The 12,737-nt window shown below is 47.5% G+C and overlaps 1 protein-coding gene, 1 long non-coding RNA gene and 1 other non-coding gene across 3 annotated transcripts in view; 2 read left to right on the top strand and 1 right to left on the bottom strand.

Annotated features, from left to right (window-relative positions):
* Window positions 1–12,737, top strand: part of LOC142577340 (SH2 domain-containing protein 4A-like) — a 419,980-nt gene that overhangs the window by 132,765 nt on the left and 274,478 nt on the right. The window lies entirely within an intron of this gene.
* Window positions 1–12,737, bottom strand: part of LOC142577424 (uncharacterized) — a 55,392-nt gene that overhangs the window by 27,380 nt on the left and 15,275 nt on the right. The window lies entirely within an intron of this gene.
* Window positions 8,418–8,490, top strand: TRNAT-CGU (transfer RNA threonine (anticodon CGU)). The gene has a single exon. It is a non-coding gene; the product is annotated as a tRNA-Thr (tRNA).

Genomic DNA, 12,737 nt, shown 5'->3' with positions numbered 1-12,737 from the left:
TTTAGCGCTGTTCAGAGAGCGAGGAAGGGGAGGAGAAAACACGGGAAGCCGCTACGTGCTCTTCGCCTGCGCACCCGTCGGAGGCTTTGTCCCATACTGGACCAGAGAAAGCGATGCTTTCTCACGGGAAGCTCGGCGGGCGATGCGCCGGCCACCAAGCGCGCCCGCTCCTATGCAGTACATGCGATTAATGCTCGGGCCGTTCTCCAGCTGGGAGCGTACGCCGGCGGGCCGCGGATGATGATCTGCGAAAGAAATTGCGCCGCTCTTGTTTCTCTCCCTCGGCGTTCCAGGGTCACGACAGGGTCGTAGGCAACTAAAGCGAGCGAGGGAGAAGGCCCGTCGCGAAAGCGGGTCGTCTTCGCTGCCGGTGGCGAAGAGGGCGAGCCCTGGCTGCCGTCCTCTCCGGTCTTTCCTTCCTGTCGTAACCTTCCGCGTGCGGGACGCGTCCCCGGACACGCGTTCCGCATGTGTACCCTCGTGTATCGCAGCGGCGGCGCCGGTCAGTCGGTCAGTCCCGCACCACCCTGCGGGCGTGTGCTGTTTTATTGTGTATAATATGCGCGCAATCGCTCACGCCTGCTTAAATGCGCGGCTGAGGAACACGGGCGAGGACGAGCTTCTCGTCCGTGGGAAACAACACATTTGAAGGAACGAAGGGTTAACGGAAACATCAGGTCGGACAGGACGGATAGAAGCAGATACTCAAATACTATATCGGCCAGCGAGCTGTTCGTTCCGAACATCCACCATATAGCTATGCTCCTTACTGCGACGGATTTGCCGAACGGCGCATTCTTCACTGCGGTTCAAGTAGCGTGAACATTCGAAGAATTGCTCTAATAACGTATTTTCTCTATTTAATCGAATGCGAATATATTCGATAACAAACTGACTTCGAGTAGCAACGCGAATACCAAATATTCATTCCTTGCTTTAAAAAAAATTACTCGCCATCCCGACTCTGCGAAAGTGGATGTCCAGCGTAGCTGTTGAGAACCATCAATACAACTGCTGAGGGGGGCATGCAATGCGTTGTTGCTTTAGAGTAATAAGAGTGACAGTTGCTTTGCGGTCGCTGCGGTACACCGTGATGGGTTCCGCAACCACTTTCGCTATATTCGTGGCCAAGACCAAATCCAAACACGCGTATCTGTACTGCGTGGTTGTTTGATTGGGGTCGTTGTAGGATGCGAGTCCAAAGTTGTCGCAGACAAACGACAGAAACCAGTCCTTCTTTCCGGGTTTCACAATGTCGCCATTAATGTCACCGACGATGATCACTGGTGTGTCTCGTTGTTGTCTCATCCATGCAAATTGCTTTCGCATGAAGTTCTCGATGTCTGTTTTGGATGTTCCAGGGTTGATGTACACTGTGAAGATGAACATTCCGTCACTGGTCTTTGCATCACATACATCAGCACAGTCGGCCGGTGGCATTGGTCGCTGGCTCAAGCATTTGGGACCGGAGCTCGCAGGGTTCCAGAGCCAACTGTTTCTTGGCATACATGGGTACACCACCGGCTCTTCAGTCAGGCCGCTTTGCACGTGCGATCCCAGCGTATCCCGTGACTTCGATGCGTTCGTCCGACTAGATTTCGGAGAAGCACAGGAGTCGAGGCACATCTTTGATGGTTATATCATGTGTAACATCGAGAGAATATAAGCCGAGAGACCGCACATTGAGAGCAGCAAGTGCGAACATGTGCGGCTCGTCGATTATGGTCTTGTACCGTTTCGTGACCGTTTCGAGGTGATGAGTTTCCAGTCGCCAAAATTCATCGTATATGTCGCGGTCGGTTTCCTCTTTGCTGTGGTAGAATTTGAAGCCATTCTTTGCATTGGTGATGTAGGGGGTGTTTAAGTCCGTGCATCGACTCAGTGGTATGCATACACCAACTTTTGTAGATGCTGCCTGTCGTACTCTTAGACGACCTCGGGGTGTGTTGAGCCTTGTGTACAGTCACTGCACTTGCCTGCGCGACGGGGAACTGTTTGCGTTTGCAGCTCACTCCCGTCTTCTTGTCCAAAGTGATTGTCAACAGTGAAATCAGTTGCTAGGCTGGCTATTTTATATATGAAAGGCTAGTGACGTCACTCCCTAGGTCGCAAGCTGCCGTCGCCGCGGCAGCTTGCGTAACGGTAATCTTTACTAGGAAACGTATGCGAAGACTGCTACGTGCTTCGCATTGTTAGCGGGAGCGCCTTATCATGAATTGCGTGGTTTGCATGGTTGTTTCGTGCTTGCTCTTTATTGAAACAAATGCTGTGCGGTATGTTGCATGCATGATACCAAATAATGTAGGTACTTTTCGCTTAAATCGCTGGGTTTTTCTTTCTTTTTTCCCCCGTGAGGACGATGCCGCGAAAAATCCCGACGAACTATAGCCTAACAGATTCGCTGTAAAAAAAAGGAAGAAAAGACAAGATGTACAAGGAAAATGAAGAGTAGAATCTGTATAATGAACGAATCTTTACATAGTACATCCGACAATTTATATGTCATGCAATCACAACTGAAAGCCCGGCATAATGGGCAGCAAGTAAATGAGAGACCCGGTAAAAGGTGACTACACCTCCTGCTAGCAATAAAACGAAGAAGTCAAACGTGAACGCAAGTGCGTTTAGGCAGTTCAATTTGTTCTTACCTGTACTAATGACACTTCATATTACTGTTGAAGAAATGCACAAAAAAGGCTAGCAGTGTGATACTAAACGATGCGAGAGCCACTTAAACGGCGCAGTCGTCGTGAGATACATTAAGGATTAAAACATCTGTTTGACATTAATTTACCTACAGCTCCGAAAAAAAGGCTCGCAGTGTAATACTAAACGCCGCGAACCACTTAAACGGCGCAGTCGTTGTGAGATACATTGAGGAATAAAACATCTGTTTGACATTAATTAACCTACAGCTCCGATAAAAGGCTGCGTTTTCATATACATGAACAGGAGCTCGTTCATGCCTAATCGCGGAACAACTTTGTTAAGCGGCGGCGGCGCATGTAAAACTTTCCGAGAGAGAGAGAGAGAGAGAGAGAGAGAGAGAGAGAGAGACCTTATTGCTGAACGACTCTCATTCCGGGTCGTCGATATAGGAGACCATCTGGGTGGGTGGTCGTGGTTTCGAGTCCCGTTGTCTGGGCCCGTTGGCGCGTTTTACGTGGGCCACCAGAAGTGGCTGTGTATGTGCCATATCTCCTGCCGTGGAGTGGTCTAGCTCTCCCGGAAGGGAGGGGTGGAATGTTTGAACAACGAGAAGATTGCTCCGGGGCATTCCCAGTAAGTATACGATATGAATTGCCTTGTGGTATTTGCCCCATACTTGACGCACCAACTTGCCCGGTCTGTTTTCACGGTCTCCGCAGAGTGCGAATGCTTTCCGGAAAAAAAAGCACGGGTGAATGGCGGTCTCGGGAAGCGCGTGTATGCCGGCGCGTACGCGGCTCCGCCAGCAGCGGAACCGGTCGCGTGTATCAGGCCGCGCTGTCGTTGTTCCTCGCTGCCTCAGCTCCGCTGCCGGCATTCATTGTTCGGGACCGTTGTCGAACGAGTGTCCGATGTCGCCGTTCGACTTTGTTTCGCACCGCTTCTTTTGTGGCTGTACGGGCGGACCTCGAAGCTGCTTCCTGGTGGGTTTCGATTTCACGCCGCCTCGCCTGTTCCACTGCTGCGGCTGACGACGCGCAACCGACGAGACGAGCGCATTCCATTGACTTCGGGCGCATATGCATTCGCCCTGCGTAGCTCGCGCGCGGTCGCCGGCCGCTCGCCTTTTGTGAGCGCGCAGACTTTTGTTCCGGTCGAGCGGTTGAAACGCGACGTCGCCGTCCTTTCGCCTACGGGCCGCGCACTGTGCCCTGCTCCTCCGGCGCGAGCTGATGCGAGACCCTGATTGCTTCTCGGTTTGCTTGTCTCTCTTGAGACGTTTCGAAGAGTTGCGGTTTCGCCGCGTTAAATCATCTCGGCCCTGCTTTGAGCGGCTGCAAGTGCGGAATCTACGATCTCGAAAGCGTTAGTGAAATTTATAGTACCCATATCTATAGGGTCGTGTTTTGTGATGACCCCTTCCGTCTTCATTTCTTGGCGATAGCGGTGATGACGGAGATCGCGGCCTCCGAGCCGATGACAAATGGCGGGAATGAAAAAGTAAAATTGATCGTCATAAAATAATGGCCCTGAAACCGTCCGAGTTCGATCCCGGCCGCGACGACCGCATTTTGCTTGATGCGAAATGCAAGAATGCTCGTGTACTTCGATTTAGGTGCACGTCAAAGGACCTGCGATGGTCTAAATGAATCCGGAGCACTCGCTATACTGCATCTCTCGTCAGGTCGTGGCGGACGGAATTCGGCGGGCAGTTTAGAATTTTACACCCTCCGTTCATGGCGCGTGGAAGATGGTTTTGCGTGCCGGTGGTATTTCAGCCCAAGTGTCTGAGCTTCTGAGCGCTTCACACACTGGTTCACGCAGATGCTGGGGTCATGTACTGAGACCTTGACTCGTAACTGTCCAGTTAATTTTCCAAATTAACTAGATTCCAGATATAAAGGCGGTGCGACGGCGTCCGAGCCAATGACAAAAGGCAAGAAGAATGAAAAATGAAATGAGTCGTTACAAAATATGGGGGGCCTACGCTTTTTCGTCCTCTCGCCCCCCCCCCCTTTCTTCTTATTTTCTTTTTAATGGCGAAACCCTTAGGGTGCTCATTGGTCGAAAAATACGATGTCCGGCGCTGTCGAAAAATTCAACATTCAATGGTACCAAAATTGATAGTATTTTAACCCGCAGCCAATGGTGGGAGTCAAACCCACGACCTTTGCTGTTAATTAAGGCACTATTAATTAAGGCGAAGTTAATTAAAGCACTCAAACCCATGACCTTTGGTGGGAGAAAACGACTAATAGGAGAGAGACAGAGAGCAAATGATAAATGAAAGGTAGGGAGGACGAGTAATAGGAAGTAGCAACACAATCGAATGAGAATGTCAAGTAATGTAATGAATGTCTCGTGAGCGCGAAGGCTCTCGCCTTCATTCTACTTTAGCGTAAGCTAAAGCAACTGTCAACTTTTTTTTTTCTTTTTGGAGAAGGCGATCGGGAGCGAGGGTGTTCAGGGAGTATTTAGATTCTAATATGGCGCATGCGATACTCAGCTTGATCTGACCGGTTCAATCCCAGTCGCAACGGCCGCAAAAATGCCGATTTGCAAAAATGCAAAATTGCCGACTTACTTGGATCTAGGCGCACGTTGAAGAGCCCAAGGCGATCAAAATCTGGAGTCGCCCCCCTTCCACACTACGGCGCAGCTCATAAGCAGATTTTGGCCCGTAATACCCCAGAATGTCATTGATTGATTAATTAATTAATTTGAAAACTGGACAGAGCTGGTAACAATTGTCAGGTCGGTCTCGCCTGGCGAAAGGAGGAAACGAGTACACGTGCCGAACAGCATCACTCCGGGGCGCTGCCGACATCACAGCGCCTAAGAATGCGAACTTAGCCGCGCGGACAGAGAAATTTAGGCGCGAATATCTCGGAATACGAGCAGGCAGACGAAATCAGGCAAAATGAACTCGCCTGAGAAATACACGGTTGTCTTAAACTACCCGTTAAAAATGCGCACCCTGCAAACTAAGAAAATGAATCAATGAACTTGAGTTAATTATAGACTTTCCGGCCGTATATTTCCAGCGCACAACATGTGCGCCATCGCGCCAAGGAGCACAAATCCCCAGTGCAAGCCGCGTTTGCATAACTCGCATAGCATTTTAAGTAAGATTAGGGAAGGTCTAATTTAAATCAACGACATCAGCTCACATCTTGATCGAAACGTACCTATAGACGCCCTCTTCCTAGATTTCCAAAAGGCTTTCGGCAAGGCTCCTTATGAACGGCTCTTCCTAAACTATCGCGTCTTAATCTTAACCCTTGTGTTCTCGAATGGATGCGCAACTTTCTGACTAGCCGTCAACAGTTCGCTAGCCAATAATGCTCGTCTAATTTATCACCCGTTATCTCCGACGTGCCGCAAGGCACTGTCCTGGGACCACTACTCTTCCTAATATACATTAACGACTTGCCGAGAGGTTGTTCTTCGAAAATTCGTTTATTTCCTGATAATTGCGTAATATATCGTCCTATTATACTAACGACGCTGATTCTCGTGCTCTCCAGGCCGACCTTAAGGTCATTGAAATCTGATGTAATAATTGGCTAATGTCTCTCAGCGTCAAAAAAAAAAAAAAAACGTCGCTACTTACTTTCCACCGTTGTCAATTCATTCATTTCAGCTAATTACGTTATCGCTGGTTCTGAAATATGTGCTGTGACTTCTTATAAGTACTTGGGTGTTAACTTGTTCAGTAACCTCGGTTGGTCCTCCCACATTTGCAGCATTAGAAATGATGTCAGTTGTGTTTTCTGCTACCTGCGCCGTAATCTACTTCTTGTTCCCCCTACAGTAAACCACTAGCATATTTAACACTTGCACTAACACTAGCATATTTAACATAAATGGAATACACACGCTCAATGTGGGACCCATACCAATCTAACCTAGCAACAGCACTGGAAGCCATACAGAATCACGCAGCAAGGTTCATTCACTCTTATTACACTTACATCACTTGCGTCACTAAACTTAGGTCATCTGTGGACCTTCCAAACTTCGAGCACCGCCGCGAAACAGTAAGGTTGCGTCTCTTTTACCACGTTCTATCACTCGCCGCTTCACCAGACCGACATCAAGCCTGCGCATCGCATTTCATCCTGTCATAGACATTCAAAGGCTGTTTATCCCCCTCCAGCTCGCACCGCCGCTCATCTGAACTCGTTTTTCGTTCAAACAGCAATAGACTGGAATCGTCTACCTGCTGAAGCGGTGCATCACTCCAGTCATTCATCGTTCAAGGTATTCACTGAAAATATGACCTAGATATGCCCACCCCTCTTGTAAAACCCCAAGAGGGATATTTGAGGTACTAATTAAGCAATTAATTAATTAATTAATTGTGCAGTAATGAGAGTAAGCATACAAAGCATTTTTCTAGCGCCTGAATACTAAACAGACCGTCATTTGTATAGTTCTGTGATGGCAATGATTGAGGAATGTCAAAAGGACATAGGCAGGTTTCATTCGATGCGAGCAGATTGCTTTCTCTGCTCGCGACCTTTCTATTTTGTACGATCAACACGTCTCGCGGCACTTTGTTATTTATAGCGTACAACCCTGTGCCGGTCGGTGCTGGCACATGCTTGTCACTAATGCCTTCAACCGCGCCAGTGTTCCGGAACCGGCACCTCCGTCTCGAGTTTTCCCCGCTCAATTTGCACCCTTCCGTTCGGCTCACAATTCGTGGACAGGCAGAAGGAGGACACGAGGAAAGTACGGCCCTTCTTGTCTCAAAAAAAAAAAAAAAAAAAAAACGAAAAAAAAGGACCAATTCCGTGCTCTTGCTGAATAAGAAACCTACAAAACGAAAGAAGCCACGTGTCAGTCACTGTCAAACTGGTGATGCAAAAAGTCAGAAAGTAAAGAAACGCCGTCACTTAAGAACGACGCCACCACCGTGGCGCGTTCAAGCTACTCTAACGTGGTTAATTTCTTGTCCTTACTCCTCGCTTCGTCTCACACGCACACTCCTGACAACTTGGCTTCTCCGCTCGGGAGCTGCGACGTGGCGGGCGGAGCCGTCCCTGATTGAAGGACGGCGAAGGTTGTTCCGCTTTAGGGCCGGGAAACTTTTGTTTCGTGGATCCGCGAATGTCCAGGAACTTCCGTTTCTTCGTGTCCTACCGTGCTTTCTTTCTACCCACCGTTCGAAATAGAGTGCAACGCGCTTCGTGTAGGACTCATGCTTAACGCCTGCCTCTAACTCCCTTTCTTCGACGCCTTTTCGCTACTGAGTCGTCGATTTTTGTCCATGAAGTGCGAGGCTTAACTTACACAGCGCTTGGAGGTTTTTTTTTTTTTATTTGCGTGCCATTCTTTTCTGAAAGAGAAGGAAAACTGCAACCAAAATTTATTTTAGAAACCCAACGTTTCGGGTCAGTTTTCGATATCGACTGCCTTCAAATAGGTACGAGAAACCTGGGCCGTAAACCCCAGGTAAGGACTGCAATAATTAGTTTTCACCATTTATATCGTGAAATGTTTACCTCATCTCAGTACCTGCCTTCCAAAAGTTCTCTGGGAATATATATATATATATATATATATATATATATATATATATATATATATATATATATATATATATAATACAGAATTTATGTTTTTTACTACTAGAACTAACCTTGGGAGTGTTAGCCAGCGCCACCACTCACAAACCTTGCCGGCGGATGTGGAACATCCTTTCTGCCGCAGGCGTTATGAGTACGTGATCTTTTTTGGGTGAAAGTGGATGGGTAAACGGCGCCGCGGTAGCTCAATTGGTTAGAGCATCGCACGCGTAATGCGAATACGTGGGATCGTTCCCCACCTGCGGCAAGTTGTTTTTTCATTCGTTTTCATTGCCATTAATTTATCATTTTTATAATTCAATTAGTAAGAACAAGTAATTTCCCCTGTGTTGTCCTTGGTGTCTTTGATGGCTTCTTATAATATATATACAGGGTGCTTCAGCGAACACTTTCAAAAATCTTTTAAGAGTTGCATGTGGCAGATACCACAATTCCAGTTCTCGAGCTGGTCTAGTCGAAGCGGCGGACAATACTTGCACAAAAAATTGAGAGGCAAAATCGAGTAATTATTAAAAATCACTAATTAAGTTTTAGCTAATTGTCGTATAATCCATATTGCAATTTAAAAATCCTAACAGTGGGCTTCGCAAGGCGGATCAACTTGGAACGAATTCTCAAGACAACACCAGTTTCGAGAAATAAATTCCCGAACTTTGCGAAGAAATGCCTTGGCGTTCCAGTTACTTGTGTGCTTCAGTGCATGAAACGACGTTTTGTTAACAAACTAACTGAAACGAACGCCAATGCATTTCTCCGCAAAGTTCTGGAAGTTATATCTCGAAACTGGTGTCCTCCTGGGAATTCATTCCAAGTGGATCCGCCTTGCGAAGTCCACTGCTAGAATTTGTAAATTGCAATATGGGTCATAAGGTAATTAGCTAAAAAGTTCATTAGTCCATGCTTGTTAATTAGACGATTTTGCATTTAAATTTTGTGTGCAAGTAGTGTCCGCCGCTTCGTGTGGACCGGCTCATAAAATAGAATTGAGCTATCTGCCACAGGCAACCTTTAAAAATTTTTGAAAGTGTTCGCTGAAACACCCTATATATATATATATATATATATATATATATATATTACGTTCCCTAAAGGAAAATTAATTTATTCATGTTCTCCAAGGACTAGTGAACGTGGTCTAGGTACATTCAAGGGTTTCCCTTATCTGCTGCGGTGAAGTAACAGCGTCCTGCGCCACAGGACCCATACAATGTTGAAGGAGCCCTTGAGGTAAACACTGATTCAACATAGGTCGTTAGGTCAGCTTTCTAGAAACCTCGTAAAGGTTGTAGTTATTTTGCGCCATGAGATGACTTAGTAGCACTAAAAATTGCCACTGAAGCGTTCGCAACGTTCTTCCACAATTCAAGTTCCCCGCAACAAACTGGGTGGTTTACGTACGAATCCTACGCTGCGCCGGCGATATCGAAGGTCATGCCCAACCGGGTTCCATGCACGGCATCTTTATGTCTGACTCCCGCTAAGAGTAGTAACTCTAGCAAAGAGGCCAACGGAGTGGCCTGAAACGTTAGCATCAGCGGATTCTGCCCCGGGAAAGTACAATTGGCGGCCACCTATACGTTTTCTTTCCACATCGAAACGCAACGTCAATAACCTTTATTACCAGTCGTTGTCTTTATCACTTAAACGTTCCCTTTACTTTAAGGGCAGAAGTTTACCCAATGAGAAGTTCCCACATCATTTTTTTTTTTCGCCTGACTGTCTGCCCGTCTTTTGACGGTGACAATATCGAACGGAAAAGGGCGCTCAATGCGAAATCCCGAAGCGATGCTCTTTTTATGTAGCGCAGTGCCCAGAGAGCTGCATTAACAGAGAAATATATTTCTGTTCTGAGATGTATCCGGCAGTGTTGCGCGTTGTGGTGTACACCTTCGACCTGTTTCAGAGCGAGGTGGAAAACACCAAGTGAATATCATTGCGGGCATTCTCCACGTGCTTGCAGTAGTCGAGAAGGTACGTGTATCGAACATGCCTTGTGAATATTGGAAAGCCCCCACGCAGCTTCAGCATGAGCCCAACTGTCAGCAGCGTTCTCTGCGACTATATCGATTTGTAGCGCTGCCATTCTTTCCTAATGACTTTCGTGTATCGTTTTCTTCTTGTACGTCCCGTTCAGCATGCTCTCTCTTCCTTATACTTCCAGTTCTTGCAACTTCTCGGCACTACTTCGCTATTGTTCTTTTGTCAACCATTTGCCCGCTCACAAGGGATGTTCTCTATGGTCGTGACGTTGCTGGAATTAGCCGTGACCCCAGATACGGTTCACTATACTCCAGACTTGGAGAGGGCGTCACATTCACTATTTGGTGGCATAGCATGCTCTCCTCGGAGATGGCGAATGCATCGGCAGTGCCGTGCGAGTAGCACATGGTTTTCCTCGTCCTCCGTAATATTCCAACAGACATTGTCATCTCACTGACGTTAGGACCGTCCTAAAGAAATAAGCCACTAGCGTAGGCGTTAAGGATATTGTCACGTGGTGGTGACGTTGAAGAACGCAGTAGCAATACCGTGAACGATAAAACTAACTTTTATTGGGTGAACCTGTGCCCACAAGACAGGCTGCGCTTATAGCACAACGATAGCGGCGAATACGGTCGGCGATCGTCGAAAATCTAAACGGGTCAAGCGCGTCGGCTTTTATACAGCAGTCGTCGAATGTTCCAGACTAATCGTTGGGACCTGCGTGCCTTCCACAATGTTCTACAGCATTCGCGTCAGGCGATGAAATCAGATAACCCAAGGTTCGGCGACAACAGACAGCGGATAGAAGCACCGATAACTTTCCAGAAACTTCGGATACATGCAGGCGCGTCCCGCGCTGTGCGATAACATGTGTTAGGCGGCGAAACGTGGTCGCCCGATAAAGATAAATACAGGTGTCAATATTTTCTCTCTCTCTCTCTCTCTCTCTCTCTCTCTCTCTCTCTCTCTCTCTCTATTTTTTTTTCTTGGACAATTTCTTTGCCACAGTGCCCCAAGATTAAAAAGATTACGCTCATAGCTTGGGGATCGGATCACGCGTTACAAACTGCTTCGGGTGTCTGATGCGCTTTCGCCAAGAATAACGGCCTGCTGCAGAAGTGCAGATTCACTCAGCAGCACATGACGTGGATCTTATCAGTCTATTTGTTGTGGTTTCAAATAAGAGTCGGCTACATAAAGCACGCTACTCCAAATGGCTTTCTGGTACACACCAATCCCCTCCCCCCCCCCCCCCCCGATTTTCGCAGAAGCTAAAGCGTATCACAGCGAGAACTAAACCTTGATTCGATCCAAAGTCCTCCTGCAACAGCAAAACCGACTCAACTCAGGTATTTTTTATGTGAAAGAAGAAACGGGCATCGCGCTCTAGTCTCCAAGGCTATAGGTATTCGCTCGTGCTCTGCAGTTTTCCGAGCTGAAGGTACCAGTTAACCGATGGGAGCGCCACGGGGATTTTATCCACGTCGTGCGCGCCACTGTGGAAGCCATTTGAATGCAAATGAGCGCAGGGACTGCTCGAGTCGGCCCTGACAGGCCGCCCATAGCGACAGCAGCGACGGCCATGCGCCTCGCGTTCTGTTACATCACGTGATGGCGTACTTGGACGCGCAAGCACAAAGGGGAGTCGAAGGAATGCCGCAGAATACGTGTGGTGGGTGCGGGCGCCTTTAGAATTGAAAAAAAAAAAACGAAAACAAATGAGGGAGGGAAAGGGTGTTCTGAAAAACGCTTATCTTGCAGCTGTATTCCTATAGTGCATGTCCATGCATCATCGGCAAAGCCACCGATTTTTTTTTTTTTTTTTGCCCTTCTTATCCTGTCTTGGATTTGTTCGCTTGTTTCCTCGCTAGAAGCTTATTTTACCATTGCGAACGCGTCGAGAGAAAGCCTTTCTTTGTCGAATCTCTGTACACCCAGCAGCTGCGAACATTTAATCAACTTTTGCCGAAAGCATTCCGTCTAAAATAAGTTTTTTTAAAGAAATATAACGACCCCACTTAGTGCGTTCACTTAATACTACCTACTGACACTACCTACCTACGATTAACACTACCTTCTACTACTGATTTTCATCGATTATCCAGGAAAGCTGTAACGGAGGGTTTTCAGCAGTTTTAATGACCAGACTGGTTTGTATCAGTCGGGCTAGAACGAGCAGGGGAGGGAAGGAGGAGGGGTAGTTCGACGGGGCTCCACTACGGAGGCGTCAACGCCAAGCGCGTCGATAGATGCACGCGACGAACGAAAGCACCGATTCCTAGTGCAGGCAGCGCATCACTGGCAGATTGATGGTAAGTGATGATGGAGAGAAGGAGAGAAAAAGAAAGCAAAAGAAAACATGCCAGGCACTACAGTCTCGCAGGCACGAAAATTGCACCTCTAGAAACCTCCGTAATAGATGGCAGCATATACGGGAGCACATACAAGAACACTCTATCTTTTTTTTAATTATGGGGTTTTACGTGCCAAAACCATTTTCTGATTGTGAGG

Source organism: Dermacentor variabilis, chromosome 1 (genome assembly GCF_050947875.1).
Source record: "Dermacentor variabilis isolate Ectoservices chromosome 1, ASM5094787v1, whole genome shotgun sequence".
NCBI classification, from domain to species: Eukaryota; Metazoa; Arthropoda; class Arachnida; order Ixodida; family Ixodidae; genus Dermacentor; species Dermacentor variabilis.
The sequence above is the reverse complement of the archived record's forward strand: the minus strand, read 5'-3'. Positions and strand labels throughout refer to the sequence as shown.